The sequence below is a fragment of the Neovison vison genome, chromosome 8 (assembly GCF_020171115.1).
Source record: "Neovison vison isolate M4711 chromosome 8, ASM_NN_V1, whole genome shotgun sequence".
NCBI lineage: Eukaryota > Metazoa > Chordata > Mammalia > Carnivora > Mustelidae > Neogale > Neogale vison.
In genome coordinates, this window is record NC_058098.1 from 91,273,675 (window position 1) to 91,297,965 (window position 24,291).

General features: G+C 46.6%; 1 long non-coding RNA gene across 3 annotated transcripts in view; it reads right to left on the bottom strand.

The window, feature by feature from the left end:
* The window catches only part of LOC122914959, a 112,299-nt gene that overhangs the window by 8,791 nt on the left and 79,217 nt on the right, over positions 1 to 24,291 (bottom strand). For 2 of the 3 annotated variants that reach the window (XR_006385986.1, XR_006385982.1), the window contains one exon: positions 11,862 to 12,019. The exons of the other annotated variant lie outside the window; for it this stretch is intronic. This is a non-coding gene — a long non-coding RNA (uncharacterized LOC122914959). The remainder of the gene's footprint in view (positions 1 to 11,861; positions 12,020 to 24,291) is intronic. 3 annotated transcript variants of the gene reach the window in all.

Here is a 24,291-nt window from a genome sequence, read left to right on the forward strand (position 1 = left end):
GAAAGCTTGAAAAACAGTGATTCTGATAGTAATGAAGGCAGTGGGAAGCAATGGAAGCCTTCTCATTCTAGAATTACAGGCCTTGGGACGCCTGGGTGGCTTAGTCAGTTAAGTGTTTGACTTAATCTCAGCTCAGGTCCTGATCTCAGGGTGGTGAGTTCAAGCCGCAACTACTTTAAAAAAAAAAAAAAAAGAATTACAGGTCGTTCAGAAAGATCAATTTGAGAACTATAATGAGAGATACAGGTTAAGAATCAAGATGCCGGGTAATGGAACTGGACCACTGGCTTCTCAGAGTAGCTGTGGTGGCAGTTTTCCTTGGAAGCTAAGATGCCTGAACTGAGATCTGGGGGAAGGAAAAGGGTGTCCTAGGTGAGGAGAAGAGGAGAAGTGGGATGGTGAGTGATGCTCAGAGAGTCCCCACTTACCCACCAAGAGCCCAACCTTCCCTGCAAATTCACCTTTCCTTCCTTGTCACACTGCCTTCCCTCAGGTTTTTAAAGGGGCCTCGCTCCCTTTAACAGAGGGCCTTTGACCATTCTGTTCCTCTCCCTGGAGAGCTTCCTGGCTTCCTCCCCTATTCTTGAGGGAATTGGTAAGTTTGGAAAGCACCCAGAATTACTTGAGGAAAAAGGATCTGTTTGCAGCAGACACATTTGAATTTGCCAAGAAACTGCCACCAGCTTCCCTCACTTAGAAACAGAAGCCAGGTCGTGGTTTTCTCCCTGTGGTCCCATGTCTTCATGGGTAAGATGTGGGCCTTGACTTTCACTGTGCACTGCACAAACTCTCTGCCGAATGAACAGCCAGATGAATGCAAGCTCCTGGCCAAGGTTGCATCTGAATGTAGTGTGTGCCTGACCTTTCCCCATGGTCAATGAATTTGGGGGGAGGGTTGTTTTTGTTTTTGTTTTTAAGAAGAGATTATGCTGAGTGAAATCAGTCAAGCAGAGAGAGTCAATTATCATATGGTTTCACTTATTTGTGGAGCATAACCAATAGCATGGAGGACAAGGGGCTTTAGAGAGGAGTAGGGAATTTGGGTAAATTGGAAGGGGAGGTGAACCATGAGAGACTATGGACTCTGAAAAACAGTCTGAGGGGTTTGAAGTGGCGGGGGGGGGTGGGAGGTTGGGGTACCAGGTGGTGGGTATTATAGAGGGCACGGCTTGCATGGAGCACTGGGTGTGGTGAAAGAATAATGAATACTGTTTTTCTGAAAATAAATAAATTGGAAAAAAAAAAAAAGATTTTATTTATTGGGGCGCCTGGGTGGCTCAGTGGGTTAAAGCCTCTGCCTTCGGCTCAGGTCATGATCTCAGGGTCCTGGGATCAAGCCCCGCATTGGGCTCTCTGCTCAGCAGGGAGCCTGCTTCCCCCTCTCTCTCTGCCTGCCTCTCTGCCTACTTGTGATCTGTCTCTGTCAAAGAAATAAATAAAATCTTTAAAAAAAAAAAAGATTTTATTTATTTATTTGACAGACAGAGACCACAAGCAGGCAGAGAGGCAGGCAGAGAGAGAGGAAGGGAAGGAGGCTCCCTGCTAAGCCCGATGGAGGGCTTGATCCCAGGATCCTAGGATCATGACCTGAACAGAAGAGAGGCTTTAACCCACTGAGCCACCCAGGCGCCCCAATGAATTTGTTTTTGACTGGACTGAGCCAGGGTCAATTTCCAGATAGCCTCAGGGCCACAGGCATATGTGTTGGAGACTGCACACCTCAGGGTGCAAAGGGTTATACCTGTTCTTGCTCAAAAATTACAGGAAATTGCTAAATGGACCAAAAGAAGAACCAGCATGCTTGCTGCTCTCTGTCTCTCCCCTGGCCCCCAGCTGTTGCCTCATGGAGGGTCAAAAGAAGCAAGATAAAATCTGTCCGACTCATAGCTAAAAAAAAAAAAAAAAAAAACCAGGAGTTAGAAATGTGACCCAAGCGCAGTCCTGCCCCACCCAGCCCTGTCTCTCCCCGCTGTGTGGCCCAGGGAGGCTCTGACCCAGGACTGGCCACTCAGGCCTGCATCCCTGCACCACGTTCCCCAGCCTTCTGTCTTGAGACTCTATCCTGATCTCTCATGAGATCCAAATCTGGGTTCATTTCCAGGTAGTGGGCCTGGCTTTCGTCTTCTCTAACAAAAAGTCCAGTGTAAGTCAGGGAGGGATGGAAACCCATGACCCTCCAACCCCGGCTGCCTGGCCCCCTGGCTTGCTGCGGTAGTACTTTCCCTGAGAAGCCAGGCCCAGCACCACAGTCGCTCCCTCCAGGCTGGGCTTGGTGAGGCAGCAGATGGATGTGCAGTCTTCAACCCCATCCCAACCCTGGGAGCCAGGAATCAGCTCCAGAGCCAATGAGATTGAGCTGGGAGCCCTCAGAACCCCAGCCCACAGGCCACAGGACCTGCAGGAGACTGATTCTCTCCTGGAACACAGAGACCAGCCTAGACATTTCCCTGGATACAGAACACATCCTTCCTGGGACCTGACAGGGCCTTTGCCCAGAGGGGATTTGTTGAATGTTTTACAGAATTACCTGAGTGAAGGAATGATTAATACTGACAATGAGTCAGGAGCCTTCAAAACTGGACACTTCTGGGTTAAGAAAACCCCTCATCAGCCTCTTTCTTCTTGCCCTGAGACCTCACCTCACCCCACCAGGGGAAGCCATGCAGGCCTTCTCTCCCTCCCCGTTCAGAGTGTCCCAATCATTAAGATGGCATGACTTCTTTCCATCTGGGTCTGAGTTAGGTCTTCCCCACACTTCATTGCCACTTTCCTCTTTGTCACTGTGCCCTGTGCAAAGCACATATGGAGCGCCCTAACCCAGATCAACCTATGTGAAATAGCCTGAGGACAGGAACTGCTAGAACGCCCCCATAATCACACACACACACACACACACACACACACACTCACTCACTCACTCTGAAGAAGCACAAACTGGGCAAAAATGTAGGAATTTAATTTCACCAAATCATTTTTTAAATTATGGGATTTCCCAGTGTCTCAAAAGAAAATTACAACTCCCAGACAAGCATCTATAAGTAAAAAACATAAAGATACTGGCAGCAAGCCCACTGTGGGTGGGAAATCACCAGCAAGGGGAACTTTGCTCCCCTCTAAGAGTTCTAGAATTGTTCCAGAGCCAGTGTTCCTGCTCCTGCAACCAACTGTACCGTAAGTTGTGTAAGATGCTGTTGAAAGAGCACAGGGCTGAAAGTCAGGAACCTCACGTTCCAAACCCACAACTGCTCTAAGTAGCTGTGTGACCTTAAATGAGCTCCTTTGCATCTCGGGGATGTCCTGTTTCCACCTGTTAAATGGAAGATGGGCTTTAGATCTTCTGTCTTGGATTTCCACTATATTCATAGTGCCTGGCCCAGCACAACCTAGGAAGGGCTTAATATGTACAAATGAGAAGAAATGGTCCAATGTGATTTTTTTTTAAAGATTTACTTATTTAGGGGCACCTGGGTGGCTCAGTGGGTTAAGCCTCTGCCTTCGGCTCAGGTCATGATCTCAGGGTCCTGGGATCGAGCACCGCATTGGGCTCTCTGCTCAGCGGGGAGCCTGCTTCCCTCCCCACCCCCGCCTGCTTCTGCCTGCTTGTGATCGCTCTCTCTCAAATAAGTAAATAAAATTTTTACAGAAAAAAAAGATTTACTTATTTATTTGAAAGAGAGAAAGAGCATGAGCAGGGGGAGAGGCTGAGAGAGAGAGAAAAGCAGACTCCACGTTGGGTATGGAGCCGGATGCGGGGCTTGATCTCACAGCCATGAGATCATGACCTTAGCTGAAAGCAAGAGTCAGAGACTTAACCAACTAAGGCACCAAGGAGCTTTGTCCAACATGATTTTTGAGAGCTATAACCCAAAAACCTGGCTTAAGATACCACTTCCCAACAAGTTCATCAGGGAAGTTGGATAGAATGCATCTTTGGAAGGTCACAAGATCTTGCGGTTTTCTCTTTTTCCATAGCCAATGTTTAGTCCATGAGGTGAAAAGGAGAGAAGTAGGAGTAACTCTGAGGGGACAGTGGAGGGACTGGTGGGCCAGAACCACTGAGGGGGAGACTTGCTTGTGTCAGTGTGAGCTACACCATTCCAGGCTGCCTTGGACCTGCCTCTATGTAATGAGCCTGCATGTGCATCCCTGCCCTTGGGTGGTGATGACAGCGGCGAGTATCTGCCCAGTGAATGGATGTAAACCCGACATCATCGCTCCCACCCCAGCCCAAGAAGGAAGCACACTGGCGCACTCTCAGACCGCCTTTGCTATGAATACAACTAGCCAGGCGCCTGTCCTCAGCCACTGGAGAGGGGAGCACAGGGGCACCTGGGTGGCTCAGTGAGTTAAGCATCTGCCTTCGGCTCAGGTCATGATCCTAGGGTCAGGGTCCTGGGATTGAGCCCCACGTTGGGCTCCCTGCTCAGTGGGGAGTCTGCTTCTCCCTCTGCCTCTCCCCCAACCCCTCTGTCTCTCATGAATGAATAAATAAAATCTTTAAAAGAAAAAAAAAAAGGAAGGAAGGAAGGAGGACAGCCCTCTGCAGGGTCAGTATGCAGTCAGGGTCCTGGACCTTACGTCCAGGTAGCAACTCACGCCCAGAGAACTCTACAGAGGGGGCTCCCATGCTCCCCCCAACACTGTCTCCATCTCTGCAGGCCCCGGGGAGACATGAGTACCTGGGAGTTGCTTCAGGGAAGGTTTCCTAGACTGGTTCTGAGGAAGATCATACAATCTTCCCAGGACATTTGTCTTCCAGTTCCCTCTGCCTCCCTGAAGAGACACAACCCAGTGGGCTAGAAAACTCAGCTTCAGAATCAAGCCAGCTCTGTCCCATACCTACCGTCTTGGTGTGGGAAAGCTACTTGGCCTCTGTTTCCTCTTTCATACAATGACAACAGTAGGACCAACCCAACAAACAGTTACATGGATTAAATGAGATAATGCAGAGAGAGCACTGAGGCTAAGCCCAGAGCTAGCTCCCATTTACCATGATGATTATACAGAGCAACAAAAGAAATGATCATAGATCAGACCAACCACAGGCCTCAGGAAAAATCTGTTGGCAATGCTGCTACAGGGGTCATGTTCAGGTCACGTGATAGTGACTACAAAAGACCAACAAGGTCAAAATAAAAGAAAAGCTCAGCCTTTCTCAAGAAGTACTGACTGTAGGACGGTGAGTGTCCAGGGTTGCTCTAGAGGGTATGAAACCAGCCCCTCACTGCACGATGGAGAAAACAGCCTCGGAGACAATGCATGACATGCCAGAGGACACAGGTTTATGACAGTATTTGGGCAAGAGGACGTATTTTCCAATTTCTTCTTGGTGTGGCCAGATTATTTTCTCAGATATTAATTTGTGTTTAGATGGTTGTGGTTTTCCTTTGCCTTCTCATTCCAAGAAGGCCTGGGATCTGTCCTCTTGGAGTCTCAGGACTAGACAGAAGCCACCCCTAGGCCCTTCTCCCCTTTGCATCTGTTTTCCTGAGCCTGAGCTACTTGCAGACTCAGAGGAGTGTTCTAAAGGCCATGCTGGAAGGGAAAAAGTGAAAGGGGAGAGAAGAGGGATCTAGGGAAGTGGGAAGAGGAGCCAGACTAGTGCTCTGCACCTTCAGAGAGCAGTGGGCCTCAGCGGTGGGGAGGCATGGCCCTGGGGACGAAAGCCTCAAGCAAGGCCTGAGCAAGCAAGCAGAGTCTGAGCGTCACAGAGAGGGTACCAAGGCCCATGAGAGAGAGCACAGCCTACAGAAGTGCCCCTTTTCTGGGAAGCACCAGAAGCCTCCTGGATTCTGGGGTGACTCTTATTAAGAGGGGGCCTATTATGATAGCAATAAATTTCCTCCCCATCAGGTAATATGTGAGTCCAGGGTTGGAACTGAATTGATCTCAGGAGCATTTTTTGCCCTCTTGGGATGGTGGATTGAGACTCGCACTATCCACATAAGGCACTCCTCAGTCCGCTTCAGGACAGCATCTCCTAGGACTCTACTACCCACCTGTCCAGTGCTTTTCAAAGTGCTTTGCAACAGTCCATTTATTCCCTGAGATCCTGACCACTAACCAGATGAGAAAAAGAGAGCCCAGAAAATGGGCCAGATCTGCTTAAGTTCGCACAGGTAGCAAGAGAACCAGGACGAAACCGCCATTCTGCAGACTCCTGGACAGTGCTGATTAGGACATGTCACTGCCTGCCCTGTACCACTCTGGACACAGCTGGCCTTGGGTCACCAGCAGAGCTTGCTCCCTCAGAGAGCACCCAGGTTCCACAGCCCTGGGCAGGCCCCTGCAGGAAAAACAAGGCATCAGGAAACATCTGGCAGGCCTCCCTTCCTGGGTGACACTGCCTCGGTGACTCTGCAGGATCCCGTGATGACTTTCTGGATGTTCATCTGACACTGGCTCTATGTCAGCTTGAATGGAAGCTAAAGGCTTAGATGTTGACAAAAGTCCCTACCGATGATTGGGAAATAAAAAACAAGTACAAGTAGTTACCAAACAGATGAAAAAAATCTGTAAAGCCACTTGCCATTCAGAAATGATAACTTAAAAAATGGTCAGGAGACACGAACGGACGTTTCTCCAAAGAAAACAAACAGACACCCAACAGACACATGAAAAGACGCTCACCGTCACGCATCATTGGGGTAATGCACCTCAAAACTACAATGAGATATTACCTCACACCTGTCAGAATGGCTAAAATAAAAAATTTCTTAATAACAACTGCTGGTCAGGATGTGGGAAAAAAGGAGCCCTCGTGCACTGTCAGTGGGAATGCAAATTAGTACAACAACTGTAGAAAATAGTATGGACGTTCCTCAAGAAGCTAAACATAAAAGTACCCTGTGATCCCGCAGTCGGGGTATTACCAAGCCCGCTTGGGTATATCCTGCCTGATGTATGTATATATATATATATATATATATATATATATATATATACTGCTTGGGTATTTACCTCAAAAATACAGAAACACTAATTCAAAAGGATACATGGATACATGCGTACAAACCCCTACGTTTATAAGCAGCATCTCTGCAACGGCCAAAGTATGGAAGCAGCTCGGGCATCCGCGGATGGAGAAATGGATATATGGCAGGGGCCACGTATGCAATGGAACCCTACTGAGCCGCCCCAAAGAACGAGATCTTGCTGCGTGCAGCAACATGGATGGCGCTGGAGAATATCACGCTACATGGAGTCAGTCAGAGAAAGACAAATATCATATGATGTCACTCATGCGGAATTTAAGAAAGAAAACAAATGAAAAAAGAGACCAACAGCTGGAGAACAAACTGAGGAAAGACCGGTGGGGGGATGGGTGAACTCGAGGACGGGGCAGAGAGCGCACTTGTGACAGGCACCGGGGGATGTGCAGAATTGTGGAATCACCGTACTGCACCCCCGAAACTAATATAACACTGTATGTTAACTATACCAGAATTCACATTTTTAAATTTTTTTAATTAAAAAGAGAAAAAAAAATCCAAAAAGAATATTTTAAAAGACTGACAAACATTGTTTCCAAAACTGTATGTTTATTTCTGTAACTGGCATCATACACTTAAAGGTCCTCATTTACGAAGTGGTTTTAAAACTCTCCTGCATAGGGGCGCCTGGGTGGCTCAGTGGGTTAAAAGTCTCTGCCTTCGGCTCAGGTCATGATCCCAGGGTCCTGGGATGGAGCCCTGCTGAGCAGAGAGCCTGCTTCCTCCTCTCTCTCTGCCTGCCTCTCTGCCTACTTATGATCTCTGTCTGTCAAATAAATAAAATCTTTAAAAAAAAAAAAAACACAAAACTCTCCTGCATATATTCTCTAATAACATATCCATATACTTTAAAAAAAGGAAAAATAAATGTTCAATAAACTGATGTTATTGCTGTTGCTATAATACCTATTAGGTTGACAAAGTCTTTCCCCTATACTATTTTTTTAAAAGATTTTATTTGTTTATTTGAAAGAGTGAGACAGAGCATGAGAAGGGAGATGGTCAGAGGGAGAAAGAGACTCCCCATGGAGCTGGGAGCCCAATGTGGGACTTACTCCCGGGACTCTGGGATCATGACCTGAGCCAAAGGCAATCGCCCAACCAACTGAGCCACCCTGGTGCCCTCCCCTATACTATTGACGGGAATATAAATTGACACAACTTTCCTAAACACACACACACACACACACACACACACATACCCCAAAGACTTAAAAATATTCACACACTTAAATACAACATGGTGTCTTGGACTGAATCCTGGAATGGATAAAGGGCATTAGTAAGAACACTAATAAAAGCCAAATATAGTCTGGAGCTTAGTTAATAGTAATGTACCAAAGTTAATTTATTAATCTTGATGAATATACTCTGGTTAGGTAAGATATTCATGTTAGAGGGAGCTGTGTGAAGGCTACATGGGAACTCTCTGCACTATCTTCGCAACTTTTTATAAATCTAAAATTATTTCAAATCAAAAGGTTTATTTTTTTTTAAGATTTTATTTATTTTTCCGTCAGAGAGACAGAGAGGGAGAGAGAGCAAGGGAGCACAGGCAGGCAGAGTGGCAGGCAGAGGCAGAGGGAGAAGCAGGCTCCCTGCCCAGCAAGGAGCCCGATGTGGGACTCGATCCCAAGATGCTGGGATCATGACCTGAGCTGAACGCAGCCGCTTAACCAACTGAGCCACACAGGCGTCCCAAAAGGTTTATTTTTTAGATGTTCACATTCTTTTACCCAAAAATTTCATTTCTAAGATTTTATCTCAAACTTTTCAGAGATATATGGAGCTCCTGTCTGGCTCAATCAGTAGAACATGCAACTCTTTTTTTAAAAACATTTATTCATTTAAGAGAGAATGCGAGCAGAAGAGGGGCAGAGGGAAAAGGAGAGAATCTCAAGAAACTCCCAGCTCGAGCACAGAGCCTGATGTGAGGCTGATCCCATCACTCAGAGATCATGACCTGAGCTGGAACCAAGAGCCGGACGTTCAACCTACAGAGCCACCCAGGCACCTTGATCTTGGGGTCATAAGTTCAAGCCTCATGTTGGGCATAGATCTTACCTAAAAATATATATTTAAAAACAACAACAACAACAACAACAAAAACACCTAGCAGACTAAAACAAAACAAAACAAAAAACAAACCCCCAGCATATGAAAAAAACTTATCAGAGAGGTAGATGGACATTTACATACAAAGATACTGCACCACCTGTGATAATCACAAAAATGTAGAAATTATCTACATGTCCAAGAATAGCCAGTTAATTTAGTAAGTTATAATGCATCAGATGATGACAGAATGTGGTCAGAAATAATACTATAATATTTGTTGACATGGCAAATGCTTACAATAGAAGGTAAAGTGAAAGAATTAAGATACCAACTATATATATTTTAAACTCAATACAATTTTTAAGTGATGTATGTAAACAAGACAAGAAATACACTGATATGTTAAAGGTAGTTATTAATGGGTCATATAGAGAATCTTACTTTCTTCTCCGTACATTTGTATATATTGTAAATTTTCTACAATGAACTTTTGTTTATAATCAGGGAAAAAAGGCATCAAAAATCCCCAACCATGGTAGTTCCTCAAAAACTTAAACAGAATTACCATATGACCCAACGATTCCACTCCTAGGATACACTCAAGAAAACTAAAAATGAAACAAAACAAAAAAACTGAGAATATATGTCCACAATAGCATTTGTACATGAATATCCATAGAAATATTATTTATAATAGCTAAAAACTAGAACTCCTTCACACATCCAGCAAGATAAACAAAATGTGGCATATCCACACAATGGAATATTACTCAGCAGGAAACAAGAATAGAGCACAGACACAAGCTACAATGTAGATAACATTATGTTAAGTGAAAGACACCAGACACAAAAGGGCATTTATTATAGGATTTCACTGCTATGAAATGTTCAGAATAAACAGATCCACAGAGACAGAGAGTACAGTCTACTAGTGGTTGCTGGATGCTGGGGGACGGGGAGCAACTGCTCACGGGTCCAAGGTTTCTTGTTGGGGCAATGAAAATGTTCTTCAATTAGTGACAATGGTTGCACAACCTTGCAAATGCACTAAAAACTATATTCAATTATACACTTTAAAGGCTGAATTTTGTGATTTCTGGATTATTATATCTCAAAAAAAGGAAAAGGAAAAAATTCCCCTGTCTGGATGCCACATTTCACTTCTTCTCACAGTTTTCTTTCACAAAATCCTTTTCCGTACTTTCAAGTGATGCTCAGGCTGCCCCCCAAGCCAGGCCCATGTAGGCAGACACCTAGGTGGCCGTTCGTTTATGTGACGGACAGACTTCTGAGAAGGTGACTGTGATTATGAATCTCTCCCCATTGGTTCCTTCCACCCTCATTAGTTCATTCATCTATCTATCCTTTCTTCCCTCCCTCCCTCCAGCACTAAAACTATACTATCCACAGGGCCCCCACAATAAGGAGCTAATCCTTAGAGCTACCCTTTGAAACTGACACTCTTGTCCTTTTAAATCTCCCCTATAAAATACAAGTTTTCTGGGATTTTGAATTTACCACCTCTGTGGGAATAACTGATCTAACATACAACAGGCTGATAAGACAAGAGATAGAGAAGCTTTAATAGGGGCAAAAGGATGGGGCAGGCTCACAGCAGGCAATAAGTTCCTAGAATGGACAAGCCTTGGCGGGGTATGAGGGCACTGGAGCTAGGAATCTTCTAGGAGGCAAATATTTTGACTGGGCAGTACTGAGAAGGTGGGCCTCTCTCCCTTATTGGGCCTGAGGTGGTCATCACGAAATCTTCCACCTCCCAAGTGCCACCCTCAGGCTTAGAGGCCTTTTAGACACCCCGAGTGGATGACATTGTTGCAGTAGAATATGGGGCACGGAAAAAGGGGAGAGGAGGAAAGCAGAAAGGACTGGCAAAGTGGGGAGTTGATCCCTCCTCCGGCCCTGTGGAGGGCTCCATCCATACTGAAGGATGCTCAGCAACCCTCAGTACTCGGGTTTTCCATTAGTCTCAGTTGAGCCTTCTCATCCTACTGGAAACCCAAGGTCTCCCAGCAGCCTTCCTAAGAACACATTTCCTGCAGGACTGGGCCAAGGGTAAAGTAAAAAGAAGAGTCAGTATTGAAAAAGTAAAAGTAGGAAAAAGCTAACGAAAAATTTAAAACTGGCCTAAGGTTCTTTTCTGTAGTGCGTACGGAACTTTGTAAAGAGCAGGTGAGGATTTGGGTCTGGGACCCTTGGAGAGGGTGAGGGAGGAGGCTGGAGGCCCTGGAGCAGGGGAGCCCTTTAAGTAAAGATGCCACACTCCTGCTCAAGGCAGAGCGGGCCCCAGCTGGGCAGAGTGTGTTGAAATGGAAAACTGATGGAGGAATTAAAAGAAAACAGGGGAGGTGAGCAGTAGTTACATCGTTTTGCACTTGAGGGCTGACCTGGCAGGCCTACAGGAGCACCAGGATGAGGGAGATGGGAGTCTCCTGTGTGATGGTCAACAGTTCTGCCTGTCTAGCAATCTCCCCCCCCATTCTTCTGGATACAGCACCTCACTTTTCTGAGAGAGAACTCCATCTCCCTCAATCCCCAGTGGGACTGTCTGGACAGGATCCAGACCAGTCAGTGAGACTCTGTCTCGATCACACAAAGAGGCTGGCATGGCTTCTACCTAATGGCAGCCTTCTTTTTCTTGAAAACCCAGGTCCAAGTTTTCTGGTCTTCCTGAAGCCTCAGAGCTGACCCTTTCTTCAAGGCTATGAGCTAGAAGTCTTCCAATAAATGACCTTTTCTTGGCTTATGTTAGCTGGACCCTCAGTGAGAAAACATGAGAAACATGATGCCAGGCACCTGGGTGGCTCGGTCAGTAAAGCGTCTGTCTTCAGTTCAGGTCCTGATCTCAGGGTTCTTGCCCCAAGCCCTGTGTCGGGCTCCCTGATCAGCGGGGTGTCTGCGTCTCCCTCCGCGGCCCCTCTTGCTGCTCACGCATGCATACTCTTTCTCTTTCTCTGTCAAATAAACAAATAATATTTTTAAAAAATTAAAGAAAGAAAAGAAACATGATGCCATGGTGCTAATAATTCCCATGATTTACTGTCTGCCATGTGCTAAGAACAGTTCCACAGATGCAGAAACTAGGACTCTGAGAGATTAATACCATGTCTGGGGGGTCCCTATTTAAAGGAGATGAAAAGGGGAGTCAGATCCACTTCGATTTAGCTTCCAAGCCCAGGCTCATTCTCTCTCCTTCTCCTTCCCCTTCCCTTCCTCTTTCTTTTAAATTTGGACACTGAGGGGGGAGAGCTGAATTAACCAAATTTCTCAGTTTCTGGCACTTGAGCACCACCGGCCACCTCTCCTGTTTCACCACCCAAGTGTTTCCCACCTCACCACACCACCTTCCCAATGCCCAGGATCACAGCGCACATGCGGTAGGGTCTGACCAATCCCTAACAGACATTCCTGATATTTGGGAGTCTAGACTTTGGGTTTCTTTGTTTCCTTGAGGATCAAAATCTAGTTTGACCTGAGAAGCTTTTCCCGATGACTCTCCAGCACTCCCATCCAACAGCCAACCTATTAGCCTTATTATTGGCTTAGCTCTGGGCAAGAACGAGATGTGGAACTGGTAAGAAATAGGAAGACTGCTTCCTTAAGAAGTTTAAAACTCCTACAATGGCCCACTGAACAAATACATACGGAAACTGACCTCATGTGAGAGCGAAGAGTCTACTAGGGCAGAAGACAATAAAGCAATTAGACCTTTGTCACAAGGCTGTGGTAGGAGATAGGCAGCAAAGCTGGGTAGACAGAATCCAGGCCTGGGCATGACTCAGATAGTAACATTAATCCCAGAAATCATGAAACAATATAAATCTATAAGGATATTTGTTTTCGCTCATTTGCCTCAGTGTCATGCAACAATGGCGGGTGGAATTTCCTTGGAGGGGAAGTGTGAGACTGGCCAGAACTAAAATGGAGACTATGTGGCATGCAGTAAATTAAGTACAAGGAATCTAGAGAGACACTTAGAGAAGGAAGCAGTCGTCCTAGACTAGCCCTGGGGAGACTGGGACCAAGGGAGACCTGCCCTTTGAGTGGGACAAAGATGTCCCCACATACAGATGCCTTCACTGGAGGAAACAAACAGGGTACCTAATATAAATCCCACTCAAAAGACACAGAGGACTCTGCCCTATGGGTGCGAACAATGTCTGGGCTGCTTCTCACAAGGGTAATTCCCCACGTGGTCCAGGAAACATGGCAGTGGGGGCAGATTAGCTAACAGTGGTGAATGTTCTCCTGAGCAGCCCAGCTGCCCAGCAGGTAAGAAGGCAGCACTGAGAACCCTTATCGCTACCACCTCCGGTTAGATACAAGTGTGCTCAGGACACAGCACTGGGGTGGCTCGGTCAGTTAAGTGTCTGACTTCCGCTCAGGTGATGATCCCAGGTCCTGGGACCTAGTCCCACAGCAGGCTCCCTGTTCAGTGGGGAGTCTACTCCTCCCTATCCTTTTGTCCCTCCCCCAGCTTGTGCTCTCTCTTGCTCACTTTCTCAAATAAATAAATAAAAACTTCAAAAAAAAAAAAGGAAAAAAGTGTGGCTGTCCCCTGGAGTAGGCTGAGGCCACCCAGATCAGCAAGTCCACATGGAGACACCTGCAAGTTTCTTTAACTTGAGTCTTTATGTCCCCAGTCCACCGTTTCTAGCAGTAGAAAGCCCTCATTTGGAAGTGGGATGAGAGTTTCCCAGACCTCATCCAAGCAGACCCCAGGAGGTGGTTCTGACATCAGTCCCCAGCCTCTCCTCCCTCACGGCCTAGGGACCACTTACTTGACCCCGATGGTGAGGGACATGAAGGCCATCAGAAACCCCTCTGGGGACTTCACAGCTGGTCTTATGCTGACCAGAACACACTGACTGGGGCCCCTGCCATGTGTGTCTCTCACTGGGAGCCAGGAGAGTAGGAGGGGATTGTGAGGTCATTCAGTGGAGGACACTCTCACCCCTTCAGCTGGAGCTGAAGAGGGTTCCCCATAGGGGTAGTGTCAGAACACATGCCACTATTCTTCCCATTCCTGCTGGCCACAGACAGAGGAGGGCTGGAATGGTGGGGAAAGCCTTATAGAGGAGGTGGGCCTTCGTCTGAGCCTTGAGGGATGAGCCACCTGGGGTTAGGAAGAAAAGAGAAACAAGGAGGAATGGTGTTCCAGGGAGGGTGAACAGCCTGGACAAAGACACAGAGGTGGTAACACAGTGTTCAGTTCGCAGTCCAGTCCGAATAAGAAGAAACCAGGAAAAGGAGTTCTGAGGAATAAAGTAGAACTCTTCTCCCCACTGTCTGCCCTCTGGCAGAAGAAACCAGTGTTTCCCCAAGTGTCATATCCTCTGGGCATCTCCTGTCATTTCTATCCCCAACCCCAGGTCCAAACAGTCAAGCTCCAGGATCCACGGAAAACAAGGGTGGTCTTTCCACAGCCCCTCACTGCCTCCTTCCTTCTATTCCTCTGAACCTCCCCACTCTTGATCTTCGCCCTGGATGTACTTTTCCTTTCATGTAGAAATAAATAAATAATCTCTCTCAATCTTTCCCCCTCTCCTCTCCCCATACACCTACACACCTACACACACACACACACACACACACACACACACACACACGGTTAAACTCCAATGGCTTCTCACTGCTCTTGGGATAAAATCCCAAATCCTTCCTCTAGGCCTGCCGCATCTGGTCCCTGGGCCCTCCCTGGGCTGGCTCAGCCATTCCCACCCCTTCTCTCACTGCCTCTTGCTCTGGGCCTTCTGCACCTCGTGGTCTTTGCCCATGCTGCCTCCTCTGTTGAGAAGGCTTTTCACCTGCAGGCTGCAACTGAACCATTACTTCCTCACAGAAGCCTTCTCCCCCTAGTCTAAACCAAGTACCCCTTTCACCCTTTTCTATAGGACCCTGTTATTTCCCATCACACTCTTCACCTCACTTTCAATAACCATCTGTTTCTATGTTTCTTTGCTTCATACCAGCTCCCTACACAGGGATGATGGTTTCTCAGGTTTCATTGACCCGAATTCCCCAGAGCCCAGTATATATCCTGACAAGCATTTGTTTTCTAAATATTGAAAAGACACCCCTTTGCCTGTAGGATGAAAATCTAAGCTCTTGACACAAAGACCTTTTTCACATCTGAGCTTGGCCAAGCTCAAGTTGGCCATCCCTACCCCTGACCTCCTTAGGAACCTTGGACTCAGGACGCCTTGGTGGCTCAGTCAGTTAAGGGTCTGCCTTTGGTTCTGCTCATGAGCACGGGGTCCTGGGATTGAGTCCCACATTGGGCTCCTTGCTCAGCATGGAGCCTGCTTCTCCCTCTGACTGCCATTCCCCCTGCTTGTGCACGCTCTCTCACAAATAAATAAACTCTTACCAAAAAAAAAAAAAAAAAAAAAAAGAACCCTGGCCTCCAGCCAGACCAGATTACTTGCCATTTTTTTTTAAACACAATTTGCCCTTCCTCATCTTCATACTTTCCTGTAAGTTTTTGTCTTGGTAGAGAGTAGCAAATCCCTATTCAAAGGCTCATTTTGGCTCCTTCTCGGACTCCTCCAGGCAGCATTCCCAGCTCTCCTCTCCCCTCCCTTCCCACATTATTCTGTCCCCTTATTGTTCTCCTACCTCTCTTCTCCATTAACTCCTGAGGGCACCTTCTACTCTTCAAGTCACGTGCCTACTCCATGTCCTAGCACACAAAAGGACCTCAAAGGAAAGATCTTTCAGTGGAATGGTTTCTGCTCAATAAAGGAAAAACTTTCCAATATTCCAGCAGACCCCCAAGCAGCATGTGCTCCCTCGTAAGGCAGTAAACCCTACCCGGCATAGGGAATTCTTTAAGCAGAGGCTGTATACCCTATCCAACAGTGTTTTTCAAATTCTTTGTGATCCATTATAAATGTCCATAAATATCACACTAAAAACAAAAGTTTCACAAAATGATATTTGCTCTTTCTTCCATGGGGTATCTGTGGTATTTTTTTGTATTTCATTTTTTTTAAATTCCTGGTTTTAACCCTTAAAAATGGGGTTTCCGGAGCCAGAAATGAGTCAAGACCCACAGTCTGAAAGCCTCCCACGCATGTTAAGAGTCTCAGATCTCCACAGTGCCACCATTTCCTCTTTGACATCAGTGGGCACTTCCAGGTAACCTACCCAATCAAAAGGGTGATTCTCCTAGAGCAGAGCAGGGACTGGAGGGGAAGGTTCTGTTGAGTGGTTAACAGGCAGGAGGTTTCCTGGATACAGCTGCCCAGAGACCAAGGCCTCCCACTCATTCAACCCCACAAATATTTATTGAGTACCTACTATGTGTGAGGCACTGTCCCTGTCTCAGGAGATACAGCCATGAACAAGAGATTAAAAATGTCTGCCCTGATGGCAAGGATGTGGAGAAATTGGAACCCTCATCCATTGCTGGTAGGAATATAGGTGCATCCTTTATGGAAAATGGTTTGATAGTTCTTCAAAAGGTTAAACATATGAGGTGCCTGGGTGGCACAGTTGGTTGAGCAGTTGAGCATTTGACTCTTGGTTTTGGCTCAGGTTGTGATCTCAGGGTCATGGGATGGAGTCCTGTATCAGGCTCCTTGTTCAGCATGGAGTCTGCTTAAGACTCTCTCTCCCTGCATGGGGTGCCAGGGTGATTCGGTCAGTTAAGCCTCTGCCTTCAGCTCAGGTCATGATCCCAGGGTCCTGGAATCAAGCCCCTCATCAGGCTCCCTGCTCAATGGGAAGTCTGCTTCTCCCTCCGTCTCTCCCCACCACTCCTGCTCACTCTTTCTTTCAAATATATAAAATCTCTAAAATTAAAAAAAGAAGACTCTCCCTCTCCCTCTGCCCCTCCTCCCCAGTTCCACTCTCTCTCCCTCTCTCCCTCTTAAATAAATAAGGTTAAACATTGAATTATCCCATGATCCAGCAATTCCACTTCTGGGTATATACCCCAAAGAATCATAAGCAGAGACAAGAACACATAACAAGGTTCATAACAGGATTATTCAAAACAGCCACTAAGTGGAAGCAACTCAAATGTCCATTAGCAGATGAGTGCATAAACAAACGTGGGATATATATACAATGGAACATTATTTCACCTTAAAAAGGAAGGAAATTTGGACACACATTACTACATGAATAAACCTTGAAGACATTATGCTACATAATATAAGCCACACACAAAAAGACCATTATTGTTTGATGCCACTTATGATGTACCTAAAATAGGCAAATTTACAGAGGCAGAGTAGAATTATAGTTGCCAGAATCTGGAGGGAGAGAGGGTGAGGTGTTATGTTTGGTGGGTACAGAGATTCAGTTTGGGAATGTGAAAAAGGTTTGGAGATGGATGGTGGTGATGGTTGCAAAACAATATGAATATTCTTAATATACTTAATGCCAATAAACCATACACTCAAAAATGGTTAAAATGGTAAATTTTATGTCATATATGTTGTATATATATACGTGTATATACATACGTGTGTATACATATATATATATATATATATTCCTAATTTTTTTTAAACCTGGTGCTTGGAACGTATGCTCTAGAGGCACAGCCAGGGAGAAGAGCTCGTTAATAGAGTAGCATTACTTCTCCCCACCTCAGAACAGGAGCCATAAATTATATCTGGGTCCTGGAGAATCTGGGTGGAGTAGTAGCAACGGGTCAGGAAACAGGAGGCATGCACAGGTTTCCCCACAACCTCCTCACACAGAATAGTTCCCTTTGTATCTGTGTTCAATTTTAAGCATGTTCAGAGGAAATTCTGTTGGGAAAAAAGAGCCATTGCATAGATTCATCAATTGGAACAAATGCATAGATCTGGTGGGTGATAATGATGATGGGGACAGCTCTGCATGTGTGGGGGACAGGTGGTATATAGGAAACTGTGTACCACCTTCTGAATTTGCTGTAAACCTAACACTGTTTCTAAAAAATTGTTTTTAGGGGGTGCCTGGGTGGCTCAGTGGGTTAAGCCTCTGCCTTCGGCTCAGGTCATGATCTCAGGGTCATGGGATCAAGCACCACACGGGGCTCTCTGCTCAGCAAGGCCCCACATGGGACTCTGTTCAGCAAGAAGCCTGCTTTCCCCCATCTCTCTCTGCCTGCCTCTCTGCCTGCTTGTGATTTCTCTCTGTCTGTCAAATAAACAAACAAAATCTTTTTTTTTTTTATTGTTTTTAGGGGAGGAAAAGGCCACCACTACCTAAAAACGTGTTTTTCAACTACTGCCTTCCTTCTCCAGAATGACCACTGGTTGAGAGAACCTTTCATGAAGAGTGAGCCGGCAAGGAACACTCTGCAGGAGGGATCCCCTAGACACACTGCAGGCAGGTTCTGGCTCTGTGAGGGGTGGAGGCCCCATGAGCAGATCCAGGGATCCAGCCCTGGAAAGGGAGGACTCTCAGAGCCTCTCTAGTCCTTCCCCTGGGCTGAGGTGGTCAGTTATTGGAGCTCTGGCTCCATCTCTTCCCAAGGGCACATTTCTCAGCTGAGTCACTTCTGGTCTAGACCAGGGTGGGGTATAGAAATGGCATCCTCCCCCCCACCCCCCAATTTTGGCCTTGGAAACTTTGGTTCCAAGTCCAGGCTCTGCCCTTTATAAGACACTTAAGGTCCCACCCTATTTATTTAGCTGTAAAATGGGGATGGCCTGACACCACCCATCTCCCAGGATATGATGTGTCAGGACACCACCAGACAACGCCCAGCACAGGGCCAGGCACAGACGAGACACACACAGGGAACGTTAGTGTTTGGGCCCTGACGCTCAGGAATGGTGTCGTGGGCCCCAGTTGTGGGGCGGGCCCTGCACCCTTGAACCTGCCAGGCCAGCCTGGCCAGTCCTAGCACTCGCTCAGGGTGCATTTCTTGCACAGCCACCCCCAGAACAAATAGCCAGAGAGAGCACTAGACTGACAAAGACAGCAGCCTTCAGATGCTTAAAAATGCTTTAGAGCCAAGTCACGGTTTCAGGAGCTGGTTTCCAGAGAAGGAAGCCTCTGCCTGCCAGGAGCCTCCCCTGAGGGGCCACACCCTGCACTGCCCTGAACTCATCCCTATTTGTGGCAGTTTCCACCTTGCCTGTGATTTCTTGACGACAGGTGGACCTTGCCCCAGGCTGGAGGTCCACTAACATCTCTACTACTAGGTACTTCGTTTCACTCCCTGTGGTCCCCCCACCCCACCCCCACCTCCCGCCATTTGAGGACTATTCTCAAAGGAGAATATTGAGGACTATTCTCTAAAGGAGACAGAACTGGAAACAAATGGAAATAGGGCAATTTTTCTCTCTTACATTAACACTCTGTGCCTCTCCCTAACAGAGGGCTTGTTTTTGCCTTGTTCATCCCCCTACTCATATAGACGTCAATAAGGAAGGAGACAAGCAACCTTTGTGCTGGATAGGCTTCCTCTACAATCACCGCTAATTCTGGACTTTGGTACTTCTGGATACACTCAAGGTATGACATACACGTGAAAAACCAGTAGGTTCATTAAAAATCTAAGCTCATCTGTCTCCTTTTGCTGCTGCCCACCCTTCTCCCTCTAAAAATCATTTTGACTTCATCATCAGAATCTAATTTCCAAACTAGTAAGAACTGGGCGCTTTTTCTCTACCCCTCACATTATACTGCTACTGAAAAAAAATAAAGAATTTTATTACATAGTTTCTTAGAACCACCACTTGACCAAACCCTACTCTACTTCTGGCCTTGGGACATATCAATGAATGGCTCGGCAAACCTCTGAAATCTTTCCAAAGACTTTTGAGATTGTTATCTTAGTTTATTATTTTTATTATTCTCCCCCATTAGAAAAAATGTTTCATCGTTTTGTAATCAAACAGCATTTGCAAATATCAACACGAGGATGTGTAATGTATTATGCATGCATACTATATAATCATCTCTTGTTAAGACAGAATCCTCCTGGTGGTGTAACACATCTCCAGTCCCACTGCCTTCCACTTAACATCCCTTTCTCAGATGGTGTGGAAGGTGTGGAATAAATCATCTTTGTCTCAGAAATACTTGGCTTCTCTTTTTGCTCGCTGATAGGAACACCCCTGCAGTCCTCCAGGATGATTCACAGAAGCAGATCTGGGAGAGATCTTGAGGGGACAAGAGAGCTTTGAGGGGACAGGCCACCAGAGAAACAGATATCGGGCCCTGCCCCAGTGACTAGGGGGAAATTGGTCCTCGCCACCTCCCCCGCTACTCCCTAAAAACTCACTCCAGGCCAAAGCCTGGTGGCTTTGTCCTGCCTTCTGGTCATAGATCACCCCACCCAGGCCTGCCATCCCCAGGGAGTGTCCATCTCAGAGTCTTCTCTCTGCATCTATCTTTAGAGCATCAGGGAGCCCCTAACAGCAAGCTTTCAGGTGAGAAAGTATTAATGCACAAATTCACTCTGATGAACAAGAGAATCCAACAGAAATGGAAGGATTTTAGGCTGTGAGGCTGGGTGTGGAGGACCTGCCTTGTGAACCTGAGATCACAGCATGCCTCAAACCCATGAGGAATATGGTTAGCCCTAATCAGGATCAGCTCAACAGCATCAAATTTATCCAGATTCACTGAGGTTCCAACAAAATACCTTCTCTAAAAATGGGAGCTTCGGGCACCTGGGTGGCTCAGTCGGCCTTCAGCTGACTGGAGGATCCTGGGATCGAGCTCAGAGGCAAGCCTACTTCTTCCCCCGCCTGCCACTCCCCCTGCTTGTGCTTTCTCAATCAAATAAATAAATAAATAAGTGAAGCCTAAATTGCCAAATAGTACTTTAATCACTTTAAACGGAAATCTTGCTGAAATTTGGCCCACAATTTCCTAAAGCCTTAAAAACTATCCTTTTTGCAGCACCTATGTGGCTCAGTCAATTATGCATCTGCCTTCAGCTCAAGTAATGATCCCAGGGTCCTGGGATCGAATCCTCTGTTGCATCAGGCTCCCTGTTCAGGCAGGGAGCCTATCTCTCCCCTTCCCTCTGCTTGTGCTCACTCTCTCGCTATCTCTCTCTCTGTTGCGTGAATGAATAAAATCTTTAAAAAACAAACAAAAAAAAACTATCCTTTTCCAGGGTGCCTGCATGGCTCAGTCAGTTAAGTGTCTGACTTTAGCTCAGGTCATGATCTCAGGGCCCAGCTTCAGGCCCCATGGGCTCTGAGCTCAGCGGGGAGTTGGCTTCTCCCTCTCCCTCCCAACCCTGCCCTGTGCTCATGCTCTTTAATAAGTAAAATCTTTAAAAAAACAAACAAAAAACTATCGTTTTCTCACTGAAGTGGTCATCATTATAAGCATTCCTTATGGAACTAGACAATAATGTGATTATGTTTCCTGATTGTTGCTCTGTTCTTCCCCATGGCCTTCACTTTCCTGTCATCTACACATCAGTGTCTAAAAACAACCTGCCAGCCCCACCCTTCCAGGTTGTTTCTTTTCTTCCGTAGTGGTTGGGAAATCAGACAGTGACTCTTGTTAAACAGTGAGCTAAACACAATTTTAAAAAAAAGAAGAAAGAACAGTGTGCTAAGCGTTACCAGATCTGAGACCCTCAGAAAGCTAAAACACTGGGTTGAGATGCAAAGATTTTGATGTAGTTATTCCTGCGGATCCTGTTTTCAGTAACTTCCGGTTCAGGGCTAAAGTCCAAAGAGACGTTTCTATTACTGTGATGGGGCACACAGAGCTCTGTGTTTTGCCCTTCTTCTGTTTGTTATTCAGAGCCTTGCCGGTGAGCGGCCTTGAGGGGCCCCACTCAGCCTGGAACTTCGCCTCCACGCAGAGTTTCAGCAAGAAGGATGAAATGTACGGCCCCATGATACTGACACCGAGCTGGCATCCTTCAGGTTTCTGGAGCCCTTTAGAGACTTCAGACTCCTGTCACAGCACCGTGACGGCATCTGTGACCATGGCCACTTGACAGTATGACCAACTGGCCCCTGAAAGGAGACACAGAGCCACAGCAGGCAGACTGCCACCAGGGGCACACAATTGCCGGTGCCATCGTGGGGCAGCTCAGCCAGGAGCCCGGAGGGTGAGGTCTAGATGGGGCCGCGGGGCCTGTGTTTTCAGCTGTTCTGAGCAATGAGCTCACACTGCATTTTTCACCCCATGGGCTGTGACCCATTACTAGGTTATGAAATCAGTTCAGTGGGTCACAACCAGCAAATTTCTTTAAAAAAATAAGTAGAACAGAAAATATCCAAGTGCATCACATACAGCGAGGATGTTATTTTTATAAAACTTTTGCTTTGGTTTTATATATCTGCATGTAGGTGTGTGGTGGTTGGGACACAAGATGGATTTCTCACAGGGAGTGGTGGTCAAGGAAGTCTGAAATGCGGTCATCTAACACACATCCATCCCGCAGCTACATCTTCCTCAGACCCAGCCCTGCCACCTCCCCACCCCGATGAGAAGTCCAAAGGAATCTGTTCAAGGTCCTAAAATTGGCCTCACCTGAAGGCACAGGCGTAAGGGAAGCCTTCTTGGGGGAAGTAGGGCTTGCTGTGGCCTGTGCAGGAACAGGGAGGGGGCAGCAAGGGCAGAAGGAAAGGCATGGGCTATCTACTATGGTAAGAAGGAGTGGGGTGAACACAGGGCTGAGAAAGGCCTGTGGGGGATAGCTATAGACACCTGCACTCCTGGGGAGGTAAACTGAGGGGCTGAGGCTAGAGGAGTGGGAGTTCCTGATTTGATTCCAAAGACCTATTTTCAAAATTACCTTTGGGGGACACAAGAGGGTGGGAAAGTCGAGTGGGGTGGTGCCCAGCCTAGTGCCCCTATCTCTCAGTGAGAGGGCCTGCTTTTCTTTTGTCAATTTAAATTTAACTTTTAATTAATTAAAATGAAAAATTCAGTTCCTCAGTTACACTGGCCACTTTTCAAACTCTCAATAGCCACATAGGGCTCATGGCCATCATGTTGTATAGCACAGAGCATTTCCACCAGTGTAGCAAGGTCTACTGGACACGGGTATTCTAGAATGAGCAAATGATTAATTCATTCCAGGATTGCCTTCCCTCAGGAATCCGACAACTTCCATTATTTCTTTTACCCCTGTAGTTCTAGTCTCTAGGAGGGGTACTGGAATGACCTAAATTTTTACCAAAGAGTAACTGGTTGATATTAATGGCCTGAAGAAAGCCAGAGCCTTCGAACCCATCCATCGTAGACTGGGTATGTGTGACAGCATGTGGGATGAAGGGATGTCAGAAGATGCTGCCCTAGCCGAACGTGTGGTCTGAGGGTACTGAAGATAAGGATAAGCTCCTCTATCAGGGGATGTGGAAAACTTTGAGAACTCTGAGGAAGTCACCCACAGTTATTATTCCTCTTCAAGTGAGAGTTTATTCCCAAAAAGTCCTCAGCAAGGGGGTTATTACACAAGAAACAAGCACTCCTCTATTTCTAGGGAGGCAGTAAGAAAGAGTGGACACAGGCCTTCCCAGAGGTGGATGCCTATGAACTTGGCCATCTTCTACTCTTAACATTTGCTCTGTGACTAGGTCCATGGCTCTATCTCCTTCAACCCAATGACTCCCTGAAAAATACCATCAGCCCAGGCCTAGAGCCCCAAATACTAACTTGTTATTTCTATCAGGAGCCTCCAACGGCAATCCCAAGGAGAACTGTAACACTCTCTGGCCCTCCGTCCCCCTGCCCTGCTTCCTGTATTCTGGTTTCTGGCTCATCCTCCACCTGCTCACTCCATCATCCAGGTCAGCACCCTATGAGTCACCCCAGACTCCTCCCCTTCCTTCCTTGCTCCCCACCCAAGGTCACCACATCTTGGCCACCTCTCCACTCTGCCATGAATCTGCCCAGCTCTGACCCCTCCAGCCCTCACAATCACAGGAGCCACCCACTGGTCTTTCTGCTTCCTGTCAGGCCACCTCCAGCCCAGTGCCTCTTAATCACAGATAAGCAACAGAATACCTTGGAGAGGTGTTTAAAATATAGATTCTGACTCAATAGATCCAGCCAGGTTGAGCACGTGTATTTTGCAAAAGTGCCCCAGGTGATTCTGATGTGTACCCTTCATTAAGAATCACTGCCACCAAAAAAAAAAAAAAAAGGAATCACTGCCACCTCCTCCTCCTCCTCATTATTAATAACAACAAAAACAACAATTAACATTTTTTGTGCACTTACATGTACCGCCTCGTGTAATCTTCATGACAATCTTGTGAAGTAGGAGCTATCATCTACTCCGATTTTACAG